Source organism: Lonchura striata, chromosome 3, assembly GCF_050655825.1.
Source record: "Lonchura striata isolate lonStrDom1 chromosome 3, ASM5065582v1, whole genome shotgun sequence".
Lineage (NCBI taxonomy): Eukaryota > Metazoa > Chordata > Aves > Passeriformes > Estrildidae > Lonchura > Lonchura striata.
In genome coordinates, this window is record NC_140705.1 from 85448586 (window position 1) to 85470054 (window position 21469).

General features: G+C 44.8%; 1 long non-coding RNA gene across 1 annotated transcript; it reads right to left on the minus strand.

The window, feature by feature from the left end:
• Positions 1-409: 409 nt before the first annotated feature.
• Positions 410-18715, minus strand: LOC110481717 (uncharacterized). The gene is made up of 3 exons (XR_002467293.3): positions 12999-18715; positions 12430-12487; positions 410-11343 (listed from the first exon to the last, which is right to left on the minus strand). It is a non-coding gene; the product is annotated as an uncharacterized LOC110481717 (long non-coding RNA).
• Positions 18716-21469: the final 2754 nt, after the last annotated feature.

The following is a 21469-nucleotide window of genomic DNA, read 5'->3' on the forward strand; positions in this document are numbered from 1 at the left end:
CTGAGCTTGTGAGCTGAACCCATAAGTTTCCATGCAGAAGCATGGAGGAGTTAGTGAGTGAGGAGGTGTTCTACAGAAGACCATTGCCTCACCAAAGCCATGAGATCCAACCACAACCTCCTTCTGAAGCTCTCCTTTCCTCTATCATGCTGGCAACAGAAGCTGCTGGTACCCACAGCCCTCTTCCTTCATAGGTACTTTTGAAAAGTTCCTTACCTTGTTGTTCAGGCTCTGATCACCAGAAGTTTACTCTTGGTTTACATCTCAGGTGAGCGCAAGGACAGTTCCTACCCATGTGAGCATAGCTTCTGCATAGTGAACCCTGGAAGGAGAGGTTTTCACAGCGCTCGACCTCCTCTGTTGCAGGCTCCTCTCTGACAGCTGAGGGCATTCTCCATGGTCTCTGTACAGCAGGACAGAAGATGTGCAGCTCAGGAACCTGGCTTGTGTCCCACCAGGGGAGACACATGCACTGCTAACACCCATTTGTAGCACAGCAGTAACCCGTGGTCATGTGCTTGAAGTTGCCATGCTATGGGGACACTGGCAAGGTGCCTTCTTGGCTAAGATTGCCTTTAGGAACAAGTTCGAGGGGCACCTGTGAGGACACACAGCACTCCTGCTGCAGCAAGGGAAGAGCCCAGGCCATCTCTCTGCTCAAAGCTGCTCAAGATGCTCCTCTGCTTGGTGAGACAAGGGGCTACATCACAGCTCTGCTTCATGCCTCTGCTACCCCATCATCCATAACATGTGGCCACTGTTACAACAGAGACCTCTTACCTTAGTATTTTACATTTTTATACAGCCTTTAGTTTTAACATTGTTGGATGATCAACTGGACCCTTCCATCACAGTGTTAAGCACCACTGAAATAATTCATAATTGGTAGAACCTTCCAACAGAGCCTGATTTTCCTGCAGCCTTGAGATTAAAAACTTGTGGAGAAGAAAAAAGTGGCTGTTTAGTGGTGTTCACTAAAATTATGCAAGAATATAGGACAAAAAGCAAGGTGAAAATCTGCACTAATCTGAAGTGCTGGGGAGATTTAACAATCATTTAATTAGACAGGCATCAATGTGGACAGGAAAACACTGTTTAGTGCCTCTCTCTCTTTAGAAAAGGACCTGACTTTTGTGTGTGCAGCAAATAAAGAACTTACCAGAATATTAACAACATCTCCATTCCTATATTGGGCACAAATATAAGGTTCAAATAGGCACCCTTGGTACAAATAGAAAGATATTACTGTCCACCCATAGTCTTTTGCCTTTACTACTTAAAGACCCCAAGCATTTTGCATTTTGCCAGTCACTTGGAATATATATGCTAGCTATAAAATGATACTTAAAGAGTTCCTGCACTTTGTACAAATGGCTATTTATGACCTGCCATCAATGTTGTTCTACAGAGAGACATGGGGAGGGAGGATTGATAGAGCACTGAGCCAAATCCATCAGTCACTTCACTACAAACTCTAAACAGATTTTAATTGTAAGGCCAGATTTACTCCAGCCATCTGTATACGAAACGTGTCTCCCCACTGAAACAGACAAATACTTTATCCTCAATGTTCTTTTGCAATGTATATATTGTATCCATGTAAATAAAATATTTGTCACAACAAAAATGTAAGCCTGTCTGCTGTGTAACAGAGAGCCCCAGTGGAAGGCAACATTCCCAGATTTAATGCTGACTAAACTTCTCAGTTTCACAGGAAATTAATGGGGCTGGGGAAGAGCCTTGCAATTAGAGGAGCAGAGCTACAAATTCTTGCCTTGCTGTTGGTTTGCTTTATTGGAAAGATCTCAGTTCTCTGAGCAGTACTGGGCTGATGGCTGAAATTGCTGGGAGCTTTTATTTCTCCTCAAAGCAATAAAAAAAAAAGCCACTGGCATGACAAGCTTATCTATGCTTCCATCCCCTGTTTTGCTAGAGCACCCCAGGTTGTTCCCCACCCAGAGCAGTGGATTTACTTCCCACAACCCCTTTAAACTATGGCATCACTGCTGAGACTGCCAACATGGGAGCCAATTAGGTGGTGCTGCAAAGATGTGAATGCCTGTGGTGTGAAATCTATCAGCTCATCTCAAATATCCCCTGAACTGTTGTAAGTGGTAGCAGCTTTTAATCATTGCTGAGTTTGACTCAGTTCAGACCATTTCCTTGAGCTATCCAGTCCTTCTGTCCACCTTACTTCCATGATGATTAAAACTCCATTTATTGTAAGAAGGCAGTAACTTCTTTAAATGGTATTCCTTTCTTCATTGCTAACCAAAATACAATTGCTTTTGAAGATCCTTGGGTTATGTGGCTTCCCCCTCTCCTGTGTTAGACCCAGTCTGCCACCTCAGATCTCTGGGCAGCCCGGCAGTCCTCAAGACCTGCTATCCAGTCCCCACTGCTCAGCTCCCTCTGGCACTCAGAGAGGCATTGCATTACACCCTCCTTTCTGCATTGCCATAGACAGGCTCTCCCTGCCACTCAGATATGTTTTACCCAGGCAGAACAGTCCTCCTTTTCAATTCCTAATGCATCTGTCAATAATAAAGGCAAAAAGTGACCAGTACAGCCTGAAAAGCTGGTCTCTGGGACTCCTAAAAGTGCTGTGCATGTGAGAAACATTTCCTTCACAATCAAGTGACTGCTGCATACAGGTGTCATCCTTATTTTCTGTGAAGGTGCAAACCCTACCAGCCCCATTGCACTCACATTTGTATTTTTTCTCTTATGGCATGCATGTGCCACTTACTCATTTGTTGTGATTTTAGGTTATTCACACAGCTTGTGCACAGGACTCCAGTCTAATTAACCTGAATGGATGCTGGCATGCTAAAGATTGCATACTCAGATTTATAGAGGATCCCTCAAAAGCTTATCGTTGTAAGGCTTTTTACAATCCAATTTGCTTTTCACATTCTGCTGTTTCCTTGTTCCTTGGCATTATTCTCTGATGGACAATGGAAACAGACGTCTGGCTTTTACTTCAGTTTCTAGTCAGGTTTACTCTGAATTTTGTGTACTAACAGACTAACATTTTTGTTGCAAGTTCCAAAAAAGGATTTTTCCTTGTTTTTTAAGAACATTTCTTTCATGGGAAGTTTTTAATGAATTGCTGTGTTATGTTTTTATTGGCCTGTGGTATTTATGCAGCAAGTAAAAGCTAGACTGAGGGTTCAGCCCTAGCCTTGGAGCTTCCCTCAAAATGGTGGCCCCTGAGCCACGGTTACTGAATCTAAAACATTCATCACAGGCTTTCTGTGTGCATGAAGGGAAGACTAGATATCAACAGCCTCTTATCTCCATTTCTGGTCACCCAGGCCTGGTATCATGGCTGCTAATTCTCAAATGACTAGGTGATCCTCTGTGCTGTGTGATTCAGAGAGATCTGCCAAGGAATAAAATAATAGGTCAGTGTCAGTCCTTCTGCGTTAACCTGGCGATGTTCGTTGCACAGGCATGAGCCTTGTCTCCTGGGTGATATTGAACAATCCAGGAATGATTCCAAACTCCTCAGGCTTTGCTCTTGCTAGGCTGGCAGCACACGTCACCCTTCTCCTATTAGTGAAGTGAGACATGGAATATATGGATTTGAAGATGGGAAGGAATCCCAGTGAGGCGGGCAATAGTTTGACAGTTAAATTTGCCATCAAAACAACTCTAATGTATTCTAGAGGCACTTTAAGCGTACTGATTAAACACAACCAGTAATACAAAAACAGAACAGATACATGTCTTTGATTTTCTTGCCTGTTTTTTATTGCTCTAGTGTGTGCTCTGTAAACCATGTGAGCATTTGCATCCAGGATAAGGCATTAAATGACAGTGAAATTCAGTGGACAATGTTCCTGCCTTTAGGCAGCAGCATTGAGGTTCTGTATGTTCCTTCAAGCTCATACCTGCTAGTAGGAAATCAGGAAAAGGCTGAGGGGTAAGTTGATTTTTGGACCAAGCATTAAACAGAGAAACATTGTGAGATGCAACAGGGTGAAAATGAGGATGCACATCACTCATTTCAGAAACATAGCAGAGTATGTACATCTGACACACAACAAAACTTATTAAAATGACAGTACAAAGTCAAACACTGAAAAATTAGGAAAAGGCAGGGATCTTCAGGCAACCATTAGTTTGTTCCTTTATGCATTAACTATGTGGCTACACAGTGTTTTCCCCGCAGGGCTCTGTTTCATTCACTGCACAAGGTAGGCAGCACAAACTTAATAAACAGCATTTCAATATTTCCTTTCTCTCTGCTGCTTTCATGGTTAGGCTCCTCATGCCCCGTGCCCCTTTCTGCTTTCTTGGTCCCTGTGCCCCCAGTCATGTTCCCCTCCCTTGCTGGTGTTCCAGTCCAGAGCTCATCCACAGGCGCAACACCAAGACTTGCTGCCCTTTCCTATCAGTGCCCCCAAGATATCCTGCCACATTTGTCTGGGCTCCCCTCCATCCTCTTCAGCTTCTTTCCAAGGATTGTTGCTGTCTCTGTAGGGTCCCACCATTATCTTCTCACCCACACAATTTGGCCCCTGAGGGTTGGCTTCCTGTACAACCCTTACCCCTCCTGCCCCCAGCAACCCCAGGGAAAGGACCAAAGGGTCAGCACTGCATCCAGGGGCTTCAGGGGTTGGACTGTGAGACACCCTGAAGAGGGATTTCGTGCCAGCCTGGGACCAGGGCTCTGCAATACAGGCAGATCTGCAGTTCTCATCAGCCTGGGAAGGTTTAAATCTCCTGGACGGCTCAGCAGCTGATGTCCCTCCTGCAGGCTGCAAGCCCAGACCCCATCTGATCAGATGCAGAGGTGTCCCTCTGAGCTCATCATCTGGCGAGCCTTTTGTCGTCAAGGCAGAGCAAACACAGCGGTCCTGGGGCATGATTCATCCTAAGCAGGCACTTAATATAGGTCAGTCAAAATGTTCCTTAGGAATGCCACTGGCTGTAAACATAAATAGAGCCTGCAAAGCTGTGCAAAGTCGAATGCCACATTGGTAGCCAGGAGGGGGAGATCACACAGGCCCCTAGACACAGTCTCAGCCTCTGTATTCTCAGTCCCAGTCTGACCTCTTGATCCTACTTCCCTCAACCAGATAATTTTCCAGGCCCTTTGCTCGTGTCTCAGTCTTTCACCCTTCTCCAGATCCCAGCCTGGTTTCTCTCTCTCCCTCTTGCTCTGACCCAGGTGAAGTTCCAAACCTCACTAGGCTCCTGGGAAAATCTGCTGCCCCAGCAGCTCCACATGGCTACAGACCTTGAACAGCAAATTCTACATACCCTGAGGCATCAAACATGCCCAGGACAGAAGAACTCTTGGGGAAATGATGCCACTACAATCCAAGTATTTCCCAGTAGGCGTGTACAAATTGTAGTTTTTGGAGGACCACATTTAGGGCAGGTTCATAGAGAGACAAAGGGTGCATTGCTGACTCAGAGGCTACCCAAGTGCTCAGATTCAAGTCTTATTTCCACAGCATGCTGGACACAGAACTTTTAAAGGAAGAGGTCACCTTTATTTCTTAATGTGCACAAAGGCATAATTATTTTCTGGCTTCATTCTTGAAAACACAATTTTGGATGTAACAAATATATGTATCCCAAAAAGGAAGACTGAGTAACCATGAAAAATCTTTGCCCAGAAGTGGTCTTACATATTGAAAAGTAAGACCTTATGATGGAAGTGCTGAACAAGCTTAATTATATGTTAGTCTAACAACCTGCATGCAAAGATGAGGCACTGTCAGGAACTGATGTGTCAAAAGAAAAAATGTTAGAATAAATGCACTACATTAAAGAGCTGTAAATCACCACTCTCTGATGGCCCAGGTTAAAAAAATCTGAAGACACCTAAGAAAGAAATTTTGGAGGAAAATACATAATCTCTCAATAAAATTAGTTAGCTGAAAGACAGCAAACACCAAGTCTACAATTTTCAGAAACATTAGGATTACTCATTCCATGCAAATCAATACATCTTACTCTGATAAACGAGTTTTGTAATGAAAATTTAAAACATAATTATAGTGCCACTGACTGAGATACGTTAAGGTCTAACAAGCAAATTTTTGACACAGAAAAATCATGTTTCATTGTTTAATTGGACTTTGGATAAAAAGGCAATGGAGAACTGGTTGCTACAGGCTACTGGATTCCTACAGAACTTTTGACAAAGTCTTTCTTAAGACAGAATTGCATAAATTAAGTAGCTAGAGGCAAAGAAACATCATAAACTAGAGCAAAACTGCAAAGCAAAAGAAAATCAAGAGGAACAAATGACCAATTTTCATTATGGTTAAACACCATTAGTGAGATACAGTAAGTTTTAGTACCAGGGGATTGTACTATTTAATATAGTCTTCAGTGATCTTGAAATGTGAAAAAAACCAGTTGAAAAATGAGCTGATGAGGTCTCTTTATCTAGCCAAGGCTATGTAAGACTGTGGAGGTTGCTAGGTCCCTGGGCTTCTCACACCTCCAGGAGAGAACCACCAAGCCAGAACATGGATCTGTAGCCTTGTTAAACACTGTATTTGCCTGCACTGCTTTCACAAGACTGTGACTGCTATGTTGCTTCTTTCTAGCTTTAATTCACAGTACAGCTGGTCTTCAAACAAATGCTCTTTTAAAAATCACAGGTATTATTTAAGAAGTGTAACCTTCTCTCCTGAGAAGCTGTCAAGTACAGCCCATGCCATATTCGCTCTGAGCCTTGAGGATCAGCACTTGGACAACAGGGGTCTGTTCCTGGAAACTTTTGCTTCAAACTGTCAAATTTGAACCACGTTTTTAAATAACATTGCATCATGTACATTTATAGCATTATAAAAATTAAAATAGTCTTTTTACAACAACTAGTCCACTCCAGTCAAGGGTCAAGCCAACCCAGGTCCTTTGTCCTGGCACATTTGGATTGGAGACTTCTTAAACTCCCTGCAGGGTCAACCAGACTGAAACCAGTTGCTGTGGAGGGTGGCTGCTTTAGTACCTCACCTTTCTCTACTTTGAAGTCTTTGCTCAGAGTTGCTGAGGACAAGAATCCTTTAATTCCAGACACTGAGCATGCATCCATAGATCACAGCTCCCATTCTCTTGGGCCTGACTCTACTTTTTGTTTTGGCATGAACAAATCTCCCAGATGGTGCATATAGTGGATAATAAACATGTCTTGTGCTCCCAGGCATGCTTCATTGCTGTGGGTGGGAGCCAGCGAGGACATGCTGCTTCTTATGGCCTCAGAAATAATTCTCTCTTGGGATATTCCTCTCTCCTTCAGTAGGTAGGAATGGCAACACCAAGGAGCTCTCAGAAGCTCTCCACCTACAGTAGCTCACTCCCAACACTGCAAAGAGGGATGTGGGGAAGGAATGCAGGAAGAAGAGGAGGCAACATAAACTTATCAGGAAGTAGAGTCAGAAATGAGAAGCATTACTAAGCCTTCATCTGAAATTCAATATTCAAAATGGTCAGGCTAGTTTGGAGGCTGTAGTTCTGTGATGAAGTCTGGGGAGTGTTCTGAAAATTTCTGGGCAGTCCCCAGCTTCATGTCTCTTCTGTACAAAGGCAACATGCTCTGTGGCTATTCACCTCTGGGCAGTGCCAGCCATTAGGGTGGACACTACCCATGCTCTCAAATCAGCTGTGTCTTTCAGAGGTGCCCCCTTATCCTCTCTGTGTGATCATTTCCTTCTCTGCACACAGTGTCAGGTGCTTATCTGGAGATAATGGGGGTCTTAGTGTTCTGTATGAGACAGCCTTCACCTCCTTTGCCCCTCTACCTCTCTTCCATACCATATAAGCCACCTCTTGTCTGTACAATCTGATGTTTGAGCTCAGTTTCTCATATAGAAATTCATGTTTTCTATGTTTGACTTCCACAGGGGCCCTTCCCCAACACCCTCTTAAGAAGTGAACAACCATCTGGATTTTTTTCCTATTCTTAGACAGCACAAAAAGCAAATAAAAATATTTACTGTTCTTTCAGCTATTTACAAAGGCAGGTGGACATTCCCACACTACAGAGGGCAAGAAGTAGTGAAAACTGTACTTCAGGGCTCCTAAATAAAAGCAGCTCCAGACAGCAGCCACCTGAGCTGAGCTCCAGCACTGCTCCCCTGCCACTCTTTCACTTCTCACACCTTTCTCCAAGTCCCCAGCTGCAAAGACGAAAAGCAACAAATGCTGATTCTGGCTTGCTGGGGTGTGAGAGTTTGGTGTCTGATGTCAGTGTGGGGCTGTTTTCCCTTGTGCTCATGTCAGTAAGACAGATTGCTTTGAGGATGACACCTCAGAAGTAAGATAAATATTTAGGGTCTGAGTTGGATGGCAGCTGTCTAACAGATTGAAAAAGTCTAAGAAGACAGTCATGTGGGTCAGGCAGCAGGGGACCAGGCCCTGCTTAATATCTTCACATATAGGCTAGAAAGAAAGCTCTCCCCTCGTGTCCCTATATCTGACTGCTTCAGAGATAGGGGAAAGTGTTTTTTGAAGCTCCTCTTGCAGGAAAGTATCTCTCACAGCAAGGAGAACATGGTCAAAAGCAAGGCAGCTCTGGGGCATGGTGCACTCAGGTCTCCCTGAAGTGATGTGCTGAAGTTACGGGCCTGACTGTGCACAGTTTAAAAAAAACTCTCAGTTGCCTTAAAGAGGGTCAGCCCATGGAAAATAATAAAACATTTGTATTTGTGCCATGAGTTTTGTGCTAGACAGTCTCTGTTGGGGAAGGGTCAGGTGTGCCTCTGTCTCATACCTGCTCTTAAAAGGGGAGGTTCTGGGGAGAAGGAAGAGGCAGGCCCCATGCAAAGATGGACATTGCTAGCTAGAGTCCACTGTCATTTGCAGGGAAAGGAGGGTGATAGGGACTGCTGCAGCCTCCCATTGTGACCCAGCATGGGCACGTGTGTCATGCAGCTGACATGGCACATCACAATGCCTCCAGTTCCTTGGCAGTAAAGGCTAGGTGAGACATCTGCAGGGTGGAATCGTACCCAGCCACATCAGCACACATATTGAGGTGTTTTGGCTCTGTGCCTAAACCATCTCCAGGGGAAGGGAGATGTTTCAAACACACCTTCTTGCCCCAGACAAGTTATATTAATGCATCTATTGACATAAGCAGGTTAGACTGTTAGAAACTAAGGGCAATTCCTACCAATTTTCTTTTTTCTTCTTTGCAGTGAAAAAATCCTGAGGACTGAGAATAATTTTGGAAAATTTTCATTATTGGATTTTCTGAGAGAAGTTCATAAGTTGGTGAAGCAGTGGAACAAGTTCTGGATGTTTCATCACTGGCAGTGTTCAAGGCCAGGCTGGGTGGACTTTGAGCAAACTGGTCTTGTGGGAGGTGTCCCTGCCCATGGCAGGGGATGTTGGAACTAGATAATCTTTAAGGTCCCTTCCAACCACAATCATACTATGATTCTAAGAAGTTTGTGGGGAAACCCAACAGGTAATGAAAAAGTCCTCTGATGTTCTAATAGAACAAATGCTGGGGCCCAAAACATGGTCAGGAAAAGATCAAGATCAGCATTTGTTTGACTTTCTTGACAGTATCATGAGTCCAAATCAGCAACTTCAGGCATCTTTGTACTAGTGCATCTTTGTACTAGTGCATCTTTTCTATTAGGGGTCAGGCTTTCACCTCATCCTTCTCTAAGTAATATCCCAGGGGAATCAAAATAAATGTCCAAGACAGGCTCTGTCAAGTTGTCCCATCAGCTAAGCTATCAGAGTTCAGCTTCACAACACAGCCACTTACAACAGTTTTAGTTGGGCAAAATGTACTGAGTGTGAAGCTGAGAAAAGGTTTATCCCTTTACACCATTCTGTCAATGATTTTCTCTATTGGAATTTCTCTTCAATAGGAATTGTTTAAATTTAAACCCTTAGGAATAGTCTGTGCATAATTTTTCATTCTGACTTAATGATATTAGCTTCAAAGCCAATGTAATTAAAGTAGTATTCCCTCCTCCTCCACAATCACACTTTAACTGGCATAAAGGGACTTATGATGGTACTGTTTACATGAAAATTGACTGTATTAATTTTTCCTTATCTGCACACCTGTATCACATGCAAACAGCTGCAACATCACAAGGGGATAAACTGGGGATCAAATATTGAAATCTTTCTGACAAATTAAAATGTGTTCAGGCATAAGCAGGTGATACTAACAAGGCAGACCACCTTACGCTCTGGTCTTGAACTTAGTGGGACAGACTGAGAGTCAGCATCTGTGGGTTTGAGGGAAAGGAATCTAGAAGAGTCTGATTTGGGATACTCTGTCAAGAAAGTCCCAAAAGAATGGGGAACTTACAGCTTCTGGTGCTCCACCAGCATGAATCAGGATCTCTACTCCTGATGGCAGAGAACAATGTGTTGGTTTCAATTACTGCCTCTCACTATCTTCTCCTACACATGGTTCTGACAAGTCTCAAAACTTCTTGTTTGGATACTGGAGTTTGCAGCCACCCTGCTTTTCCATGTCCCAAACCCTAGGTATCCTTCCAAAGCAACCAGAGTCATCCCACATCAGGTAAGAACCTCTAAGTCACCACAGTCTTCTTGCCTGCACAGATGCCAAACAAAAGTGCAACATAATTTCACATTTGTCACTTCCCAGACTCCTTGCCAGTCTCCCTGATTTGTGATTTCTATTTCAGGAGCTCTGCAAAGGAGCTCCACTGATTAATCCTCCATCTATGAACTAAAAGCAGCTATAATCCCATGGCATGGGGGAGGGACCCTTAAACATTCCTGGTGGAAAGAGGCAGTATTAATTCTGGAATGGGAACAGTACTTAGCTTGCCTGCAGAATTATTTAATTTGTTTCTTAATGGACACAATGCTTTGCTGATAAAAGCCCCAAAGTACCTTTAAAAAAAAATAAGAAAGTGATTGTTCCTTCTTTACCCATTGGAGATTTAATTTGTAATGTTTATGCTCCATCCTGTAAAGTGGAAAGGGTTATGCTCCTGATGGAAATTAACAGGTGCAGGCTCAAGTACTTCGTTAACTTTGAAAGGGAAGGGAGGAGCCCACCATTGAAGAAATGCTGAGAGCAGCTCCTTGTAAGAATTACTGTCCAGCCAGAGATTCAGGGTAGACAGGAGGGATACCTAGATATCCAGGGAAATCTTTTACCTATGATATCATGTGTTAAAGGAAGAAGAGTCTAAACTGGATAGTAAGGAAAGTTCTGCCACGTATCAGGTAAAAGCTGGGACCAAACACCACTCTGTAAGCAGAAAGAGTTATCAGCTACTTGGCTCTTTCTTCTGATGCAGCCTTTGGGTGTCGTGATTTTCTTATAATTGCTGATGTCACAGCAAAATGGAGGAGGAACGGTAGATCCTAGAGAAGGGAATAAGGAAGAGCTTTTTAGATGGTATATATGATATCAGAATATCAAACAAATATTCAGAAACTGAAAATCAGATCCCTGCCCAGCTCTGGATCCTGGCCCAGTGCTTTATTTTGGCCATTTCTGCAGGCTGAATTTGTGCTACTGACCACTGCCAGGCAGTCTAGTTCTGAGACAGACGAACCATTTGTTTAATCTAACATGACAGCTCCTGTGTTCTGTAATGCATGATGCATTTCCAGGGACCCCAGGCTTTCATCTTAAGTCCAACAGACAGGTTTTGGTACCCAGGCTAAAGTGCTGGGGCTCCTGCTTGTACTCCTTGCCACATTTGCCTGGAGTTGCTGGGTGGGTGCTGGACCCAGCACTGCCATTTTTCCACATCTCCATGGCAGGCAAAATCTTTCTGGCATCCCCTCAGTATGTGGTGTGTGCTGGGTATGGTGCTGCAGCAGTGTTCCTCATGTTTCCTGTCAAGGTTAGTGGATCACCTGCTCTCACCCATTCAGGACTGGGATCCCTTGTTCAGTTATTCCCATGTTGGACTTCTTGAAGATGCAAAACTGAAAGGACACCATTTCCTGTTATGCCTGGAAGCCTATTTCAGGAAGGAGGGGAAACAGCCCATCCTCTGAGATCTATCTCTCTCTCCATGATAGGAACAGCAGGCTGGGTTGGACACAGGTAGCTTGGAGGCCAGCCTCCCCACAGCAGTAAGCTTCCTCCCTGTCCAGGAGATGAGGATGGAGCAACATAGTTTCTGGAGGCCAGACTGAAGTAGATGAGAAACCAAAGTAAAACATTTGAGCTGACAGAAAAAACTTGATGCTCCAGGAGTATCAGTGGAATGAGGGAAAATCTTGCAGAGATCAGTGCTGTAAGAGCAACAAAGCAAATGAAAATGACTAGCTACTCAAAATAAAGCTCCTTGACTCATACTGCATTAGTCCATGCAGGAGGAAAATACCCTATGTAATGCACAGAAAAATTACATACAGAAGTCCTGGGCCAAGGCTGAGAGAGGGGAAAATGCACAGGAGTCTCTGTTTTAGTGTCACTCTCTCACAAGCACTCACCAAGGCACAAATGTCAGTGAAAGCTGCGTATCATCCTGCTGGTGAACACAAAGGGTATCTACAGGAAGAGACAGGGATGTGGCATCAGGTTCAAATGACACTGAAAAATCCTTGACATTGAGAAAATCCAGGTTGAAATTAGCGGGAATCTCTGTACTCTCTTGGGCCTCCCTTCCTCTTGCCTAGCAGGTAAAAATATTGGTACTTGTTCAAACAGGAAAAATCAGTGAAATCCCATTACTAAATGCACTGTTTTCTGGCATTTAGCATCTAGCCCAATACTGATCTCACTTTTACAGGTATCAAGGCAGCATTAACATCATCTGAGAAACTTCAGACTTTAAGTGGTGTAACCACAATCAGAATCAGGCCTTCAATAATATCTGGCATAAGAGTCTGCTCCGCTCCCCCTGTTCCTCACATTATTTTCTGCCGTCTACAAGATAATTCACTAAAAATATTACTATGTGCTGTTTGTACTGCCTGCCTCTTCAAGGTGTTCCTATGCCATCATCTCTTCCCCACTCCGATCTGTGGAAATTTCATAAATCACTGCAGGTTACACTCACCTTCCGTGGGGACATGCATCACCTAAATACCCTCTTCACAAACTGGCTTTCACCTCAAGGACATAAGAAAAGATGCTCCTGCTGGTTAGTCTGCTTCTTGCCTCACAGAGGACATGCAAGGAAAACTCCAAACGCAGGAGTATATTGATCTAAATTAAACAACAGACACAATCTAATTGCACTGACAGGAAACTGGTGTTTAAAGGCAGAAAATTAAAGCTGTTAATATAATAACAAACAGTTGTGCTTACTGTCTGTGCCTGTGACATTTCATATTGTCATTTCACAGCTAATCACCACCTCTCCCTCTTTTGTGGGAGTTAAAATGTTTTCATCCATTCACCCAACAAGGTGCTTCTCCAGTTCTTTGACAGTTGCTAAAATATCCTACCTGCTAATGAGCCACCAAGCTGGAGCTGCCCAGGTGATGGAACAACAGCTGCCCACGCTCCGCAGTAACACTAGTCAGGTCAGGCACAGCACACTATAAGCCTCCTGGCTGCTTGCCTCGATCCCTCAGACGAGAGCTGCACCCCAACAGCCCCACTCACCCCTTCGGTGCTGATGGGGGAACATCAGGAGCAGCTCTGAACAATGTTGTTAGGCTGCTGCAGGAGCAGGGGAGAGCCACAGCCACTGTCTTTGGCCAGGGAGGTTCCTCCCTAGCTCAGGGCTGGAAAGTCAGACCCTGGCTATGGATGTGAACCCCAGCTCAAACTGCTCTACCACCCATGGCTTTGCGGGGGACCTGGCAGCTGTGCCCATGCACCTATTCCCAGAAAAATCTGCAGAGGTTTTTGAGGCACTGCACTTGACCCCAGTCCTGGCTGTTACAGTAATTTGGCGACCCTTATCTCCAGCCAAGGGCTGTAAAGACTTCAGCCTGCAACCCATGAGGCTGCTGGGCTGGGCCACTTCAAAGGGTCTCTCAGCAAGTTTACTGGCCAGCTGCCCCCTGCCTGCTCTCCCAGAATCAGGGACATGAGCACCACAGCTCGATAGCTTTCTTTCACCTGGGGAACTGTGCTCACTGCTCACTGCTCTCTGCTCCACAGACAGTGAGCCTGGGGGGAGGCAGGAGGACAGATTTGCCTGTGAGTCAGCAGCTGGACTGGGAAATGTATCCTTGCCCCAGCCTCTGGCATTGCCAGTTCCCATTTTCAACAGCACAGAGGGAGAAGGGGAATGAGGCTCATCTGCCTTTAAAGACAACCTGCAAGCTGATTTCCTCCAATGATTTTTCAATAAACTTGGCTACATCACTTGAGCGGATTCTTGATAGCCTCAGCATAACATAAAGGGCACCAAATTCACCTACAGTAGCCCCCACAAGGGCTGCAGAAGCTGAAAGCCTGTGGAATAAATATTACATTACCCAGGCCACATCCTGCTTTGTGCTGCCTGCCAGTTATATCCTAGGTGATGAGTAACTACCTCGTTAACGATAGAGGGATGACCTTGGAGTTGCAAAAGTGATTGGACCTGTGGCTGCAGATCAGCATGACTGGGAGACACCTTCTGCTTGCACAGTCGGTGTATACAGAGTCCTGAATCCAACTGGGAAGGAGCAAATCCAGAGAATTAAAAGTATTTCCATAGCACATATTCATGCTTTTTTTTTTTTTTTCCCATTCTGTTTTTTGGACACATTAATTTTTGACAGCAAGGAGCTCCTACAGACCTAAAGCTATGTATCACACAAAAATAATTTCCTAGCTTTTTTTGAGCAGCTTTTCAATATAATGAATCATCTCTGACAAAGAAAATAATTATGAGCCTTCAGTACACTTTGTCTAACCCATCTATTGTTTTACTCTGGTCTACCACATTTTTGTTATTTATCTCCTGTGTTTGATAAGGACATCCTGTATTTTCCACTCTTTTTCTACTTGAACTCCAGTTCCTTTTACTTCTCCTACACCTTTTGTGGACAGATCTCCAGGGTAGAGTATAATATTGCAGGTAAAAGCAAGCCATCTAACAATATCATGGCATTACCACATAGTTGATCTCCTCTCATATTTCCAGCTGTTATCTGCCTTGCTTCACCACCTTCCTGCATACTGGAGGGGTTTCATAGAGTTCTCTGCACTGGAAAGCTCATTTTTCCTTCCCTGAAGTGAAAACACAGCAATGTCACTGAACAGTTTAAATTACCTCGCCTTGCTCCTCGCCCATGATGGCACCCACATCTTTAGGAAACAGATTTTTGACTTTGTTTGCGTTAGCAGTTTTCCATCCCTTGCATTTCTGTTCACCTGCCACATTTTCTGTCAGCTCCCTCTGTTTATGGACTGCATGAATTGCCCACCAGTCCCTCAGTCAGCCTCACATACGCAGACCCACACCAGCTGCTGGGACCAGTGCTAGAATAAGATGAATGCAGTCCTTCCCCCTGCAGTTTGCCCTAAGCCGTCAGCTGAGGAGCTACAGGAAATCAGCCTCCAAACCCAGACTTTCCACTACCAGAGACATGAAGAACAAAATAAATCTCCATTTGCCCAAGAGGGAAGCAGTACTTGTAGGTGACATCAAGTTCCTATGGGGAGCAACAAGGTAGTCAGGAAGCCCCAGCTGCTGACTAGGTTCATTCCAGTACCTGTGTTAATTAATCCAGAGGACAGTCAGGAAAGGCCAATGAGCAAGCAGGGACAGCAGAAGTCCTGTTTCAGAGTAAGGACAGCAAGGCAAAATGGAGGGAGTCTGTTCTGCAAAGCAGAGCCAGCTCCAGCATCCTCGCCACCACTGCAGAGCATCAGTGCACTGGTCTCTGGGGATTGCTGCCAGTGAGGGAATGGCTCAGTGGAGATGCCTCACTTCTGGGTAGCCATGGCCACTGGCACCATGTGTTAGTCAGCAGAGATGGGAAGTGGTGATGGGGGCGATCAGAAAAGCCAAGATGAGATCAACAGTAGCAGTAAATCAGCATTTTCCCTGGCCTGGCCTTGTCCACATGGGACAGAGACCAGATGCTGGATGCAAATCATGACTACTACATCTGCCTTTTGTATTGAGAATGAGCCCACTAACATCCTCCTACACATGGATCCCATCCTCTGACAGGTACGTAATAGCCAGGCTTGGCCTGCAATTTGTCACTCAGAGGTCTCTTCTGGGGCGCCCTGCTCCTTACTTGGCCCAGAGCACAACCAAGAGGAATGCAGAGAAGGATGTAATTTCCCATTGCCCAGGCAATGGAAGTATCTTTTTTCATTTTATAGGCACCTGCCGACAGGCTTTAAAAATAGGGGACCCAATTTCCATTTTCATGGTGTTCCCTTATAACATAAAGGAGCTTTAAATTGGAGTGATCTATATTCATCTCATGGTTTCTTTCCACTGCCATAGTGCTGTAAAACCTGCTGTAGTGTAAATGAGAATCAGGTCCAAAGTGTTCCCCTACAGCACAGAACAGCACTGGTCCAAGTCTTTGAGCAAGGCACCTGGAAAGGGGGAGAGAAGGAGAAATTCCATGGTCAAAAAGGGAAGGAAGTAAGAGGTCAGGATGGCAAATGTGAGCTTGATAGGCATGTTTGAGAAATAACCCTCTACCAGCTTATGGCTGTGGATAGCCCTCAGGGATGAGAGTGCTCAAGCTGTTCACACATGGGTGAATTAATGTGAGTCCAGGCTTGTGAGAGAAATAGGCACCATGCAGGTGACACCTTCAGTGACACAGTGTGTATGTGAATGTATAAATCTATATATATATACACGCATGGAGTTTTGGCAAATTTTTTCAAATTTGTTTCAACTACCACCAAGATCCAGTGGATTACTGATAATTTAGAGTAATCCTTCCTGTACAAGATAAGCAGTTTCATATGCAGTGTGAGCAAATATGTCAAGCAATTTCTTGGTTCACCCATCTGTAGCTGCCAGTCACACTGGGATTTATGTATTAACTGCGTTGGATCAAATGTTGGCTCAAATGTTGGATAATTTGGTGAGAGACGCTGGTGTTTTTCCAACTGAAAAGAGAACATGCTGGAAGATGGACAGGATTGTGAGCAGTGGAATAGTTGTACTTTTTTAACCCCTGGAAACTGCCACAGGTAGCAAGGCTAATCACCTCCACTCTTAAGACTGGGAGGAGTGTGGGTTTGGTGTATACACAGCTTACATGCAGGTAGCTGCTGCCACAGGCAGCACTCCCCTCTGACCACCTCCACTACGGCTGTGGGTGCAAACCTGTGACTCCTGGGCTTGGAGGAGAAGGAGAAGGCAGTGCAGAGGTCAAGTGTCAGACAACAACTCTCAGCCTCCACAAAGCCCATCTTTTTCTATCAGGGTGTCTGTGCAGTCTCTCCTCTTACTGCTGATGGGTAGGCCAGCACAGCTAGGAGGCATTTTGGTTTTATGATCAAGATCCACAAAGGTTCCCAAGTCACTTTGTGCATTCATCTTCCAAAGAAATTGGTATGGAGAGAGGAGGGGAAACATGTCCCATCCCTTGAAACCTCACTGAACTCCAGAGAAAATTTCTAACTTGAAAAAATAGTGCTGAGCAGAACCCTGGGACCTGGGCCAGGCCGGTGGATGAATGTTGGCATGTCTCAAGGCCCCCACAGAGCTGCTTTGAGGACTGGAAGAAGGACAACCTCTCTGACCCTTCTTCCTTGCTCTGCCTGTGGTACCTTCTGCCCTTCTAGTTCCCTATGGGACTCTGAAACCTGACTGCCTCTCTCCTTGGAGTATCATGAAAAAGACAGGTACAGGATTCCGGGATGCTGAAAGAGAAAAGAAGGAAGAAGGGATTTTCCCAACATAGCAAAGGTGAAAAGTCATTAAGTTTGCAGAAGGCAGCCTTCAGGCAAAAAAGAGGCTTTGTCTGAAGTCTCGGATACGTGAAAAATAGGAGTAAAGTGCGAACACACTAGCCAGTGCTTTGCACCATGGAGTTAACACTGTCATTATGTGACACAGCATTTGGGGTACAGGATTACATGAATGTCAGGGGTGTGTAACAGACATTAACTCACTCCTCTCAAGGATTTCTGCTTCAAAACAAAAGGACAGGTTGGCTTGAGGCTCCCCATAGAGAAAGCAGGTGTCCAATTGGTGGTCTTCTCATTCTGCAAATATGCATTGCTCATCACCATCAAAGACAGAGGTCAGTACAGCAGCATGAAATCACTGCACATTTCCCAGCCAGAAAGTCTGAAAACAGCTAAATTAATTGAGTGGGTTAGAATGTTTCCAGGATGCTGGTACTCTGTCCTAGGAAGAAATGCTGTGGCATTTGCCAGGGATTAAAGATATCACTAGCTGTACAGTTCATCCAGGACTTGCTAACTGTTTTATGGATTCATATAGCAGAAAGTGGCTGTTTCCTGCAAGCACAGACACAGCAAAACACCAGAGCCATTTTCCACGGCAGTTAAGTTTTCCACAGTGGGGCACTGACACATACTGGTGCTGCTTGCTTTGTAGGACAGGTCAGAAGCAGAGCCCTGAGGGACATCACATGCTTGTCTTCTTCCCGTAACTTTTCCTTGCTGACACTGGTCATACCACCCTCCAGCCACCTTGGCCAACGTATCTCAAGCAGAGAGATTGCTGTCAACCAGTTGAATCAGACCCGACCAAGAAAAAATCGTAGCCACTAGCTCCTCCAGAGCAAGGCTTATTCACAGCAAGCCAAGAGATGAGCATGAGTCAAGAGCAGTTTTCCCAAGCTCCCAGGAAAGAAACTGTTCATCCCAGGTGGTGCTTCCCAGAAGCACCTACCTGGCTGGCATTGTTCCTCCAAGGCTCGTTTTGCTTTTGCGATTTCCTAGCTCATATTTGACTAGTTAAAAGTTTTATCAGCCAGGGCCATAAATTATCATGACAGCTTTTAGGGAAACTCAGCCCTTTCGTCTCCTGCTAATTTCCTCTCTGTCCCTTGCCATTGATCAAACCTGCAGAGTTTTAGACTTTTCAAAAGCAGAAACAAAGAGAACTCCAGCTCTGTCTAATTGAGATGTAGGTAAAGTTAAAAAGCAGCTGCTACGAATGTCTTTGCCTCAGTTAAATTGGCTCCTTGATATTTCTGATTCCTTTTTCTTATTTCCTTTTCATATCTTTTTTTGTTGTTGTTAGAGCAGCTTTATGATTAATGAGTGCTGTGATGTGGTGACATTTCAGCTTTCCGCATATCCCACGCCCCTGTTAAATGGCAGGGGCTTGAGCTCCTGTTTATGAGAAGCAAGAGGACTGCAAGTTGTACTATTAATCAACAGGGTAATTCAGCAGGGGTGTGGTGAGAGAGCTCAGAGCCCTGCCTCTGGCAAATGTGATACCCCCCTCCCACCAAGGAAATTTGAAAATGTTTGTATCCCATGCGCTCTGCAGCTGAGAGCAAACAAAGTGGCTCAGCTGAGTAGTGGGCTCAAGGAGTATCACTGCACTGCTTGAAGGTCATTAATTTGTGTCTGACGAGGGAGAAGAAAAGCAGTGAAAGCCAATGCTTTTCCAATGTGTAGATTGAGGGCTCTGACAGGCCCTGAAGAGCTGATGCTGGAGAGCAGGAGTTGTGTTTCAACCCATTAAGCCCTGGCCTGACTTTCAATGTCAAAAAGGAGATGGATGATGGTGCTGAGAGCAGTTTCCTTGCACAGGAGTTTGGAGGCTGTACAGTAAACTTTGAACTGGAGGAAGTGTGAGGAATATCAGGGTTTGCTGGGGTCTGCCTCTGTAATAACAAGAGTTTCAGACACTGTAAGTGTCTCTGATCCTAAAGGGACTTCAACAAAACTGGGTTCAGGAATGCCTCACTGTGCTGAGAAGGGAAGGGCAGCTGGTCCTGGAGGTAAACAAGTGCAGTGGAATAAGAGCATTGCATGCCAGGAAGGTGTGACTGATCCTCCTACTTCAAGGGCCCATTGAGAATCCAAAAGCAATGAATGAGTGTAAAAGTAATGTTTAACCATGTCCCTAAGAGTACATCCTAAGCTGCATGAGCATTATGGTTGCCTGGCAAAAAGCCTCAAATTTCCATAGTTGGGTTTCTTGGTCAAGTCTCTGTTATGTCAGTCATCATACAGCTGGGGAGGGTGGATAAGGTGGTAGCCTGACATGACTGATAAACTTTGTGCACAAGCTGAGGAAAGCACAGCTGAGGAATGGGCTATCAGGATCCTCCCTTTCTTTCCCTGGTGCAGCATTTCTGAACAGGGTTGCCAGCCCAGCATCTAGCATCTGATGAAGCATCAAAGCACAGAAGAATGTCCTTTCAGAAGAAAGGACATTCAAGTGGGAGTTGCACAATGTGGCATGTTCAGCAACAAACAAAAAGACACAGGTTTAAAATAAGACTTCCAGAAAAGGACTGGTGAAGCTAACTTCGATCTTCGTATCAAAACACAGAACACAGCCCTATAATCATCAGTGTCAGGACAACTGCAAAATGTGTTACGAGAGCAGAAATTTCTTAAGTCAGGTTTCTGAGTAAAGGAAACTTATGATGTAATTACACCCTACCAGCAGGCACAGAAGCAGTAGGTTTCTGTTGTCTCTGAATGTCTCTGTTCCTCCCTACATGGGTGTAGTTATAGTAGAAGCAATCCAGCCAGTCCAAGCTATCCCACATAAAATAGCAGCAGTGAAGAAAATAATTTAAAGCTTTGTCTGCCATGGACATATGGGGCTTGTAAATGATGGTCCCAGTTCTAAGAACAGGAGAGGCTTCTCCAGGGGACCAGGACACCTAAAATCAGTGCGCTGTCTAACAGCTGTAGAGATGGAAGAAGTTGTGCTTACTCTTTGGGAAGACATGTAGAGCAGCAACCCTCAGAGAAAGCATGAGAGCTGGTGCAGCTACTGTGTGGAGCTATTGTAGAGAGCACTGTGGTTCAGCACCACAACAGTGATTTTCCTTCAATGGCTGGGGAGCAAAGAGAGTGAAGCAAAGGGCAGAAACCCCCAGTCTATTCTACATTGCCACCTCTCTCTGCAAAGCACAGAAGAGACATACATGAGATGAAAGGGTCCCTTCTTGGGCAAGCAATATCCAAACACCATCTTTGCTGCTGCCTAACTCAACTCCAAGAGGTACTGAACAAATTCTCTCCAGCATAACTAAACCAAGGGATGAGCACCAAGTGCTTTCCCTGAACTAGAGGAGCTCCCAAAACAGGGGTTGGCAGGACTGGGAGATCCAAGAGAAAAGAATTTAAGGAGGCTTTGACAGCAGGTTCAGAGCCACAAATTTCTGAAGGGGAAACATCAGAGGGACATGTTAGCACAGCTAACCTTGCCCGAGGAGTTTCTGGTATGGGCACATGTCTGCTGGGAGAGACCCAGCTCTAACCAATCCAGCAGGGGTAGAATGAGCCAGCAGATCTCATTACTTTCTTTTTACTCCCCTTTTCTGCAGTTCCTTTCAAAGGTGCCTCTTTGTAAATAAATCATTGTCTTAATTCCTCCACAACTGGGCTTAAGCAGAGCAAATAGATTTAGATATAAAACCCAAGGGACAGGAAGCTCTG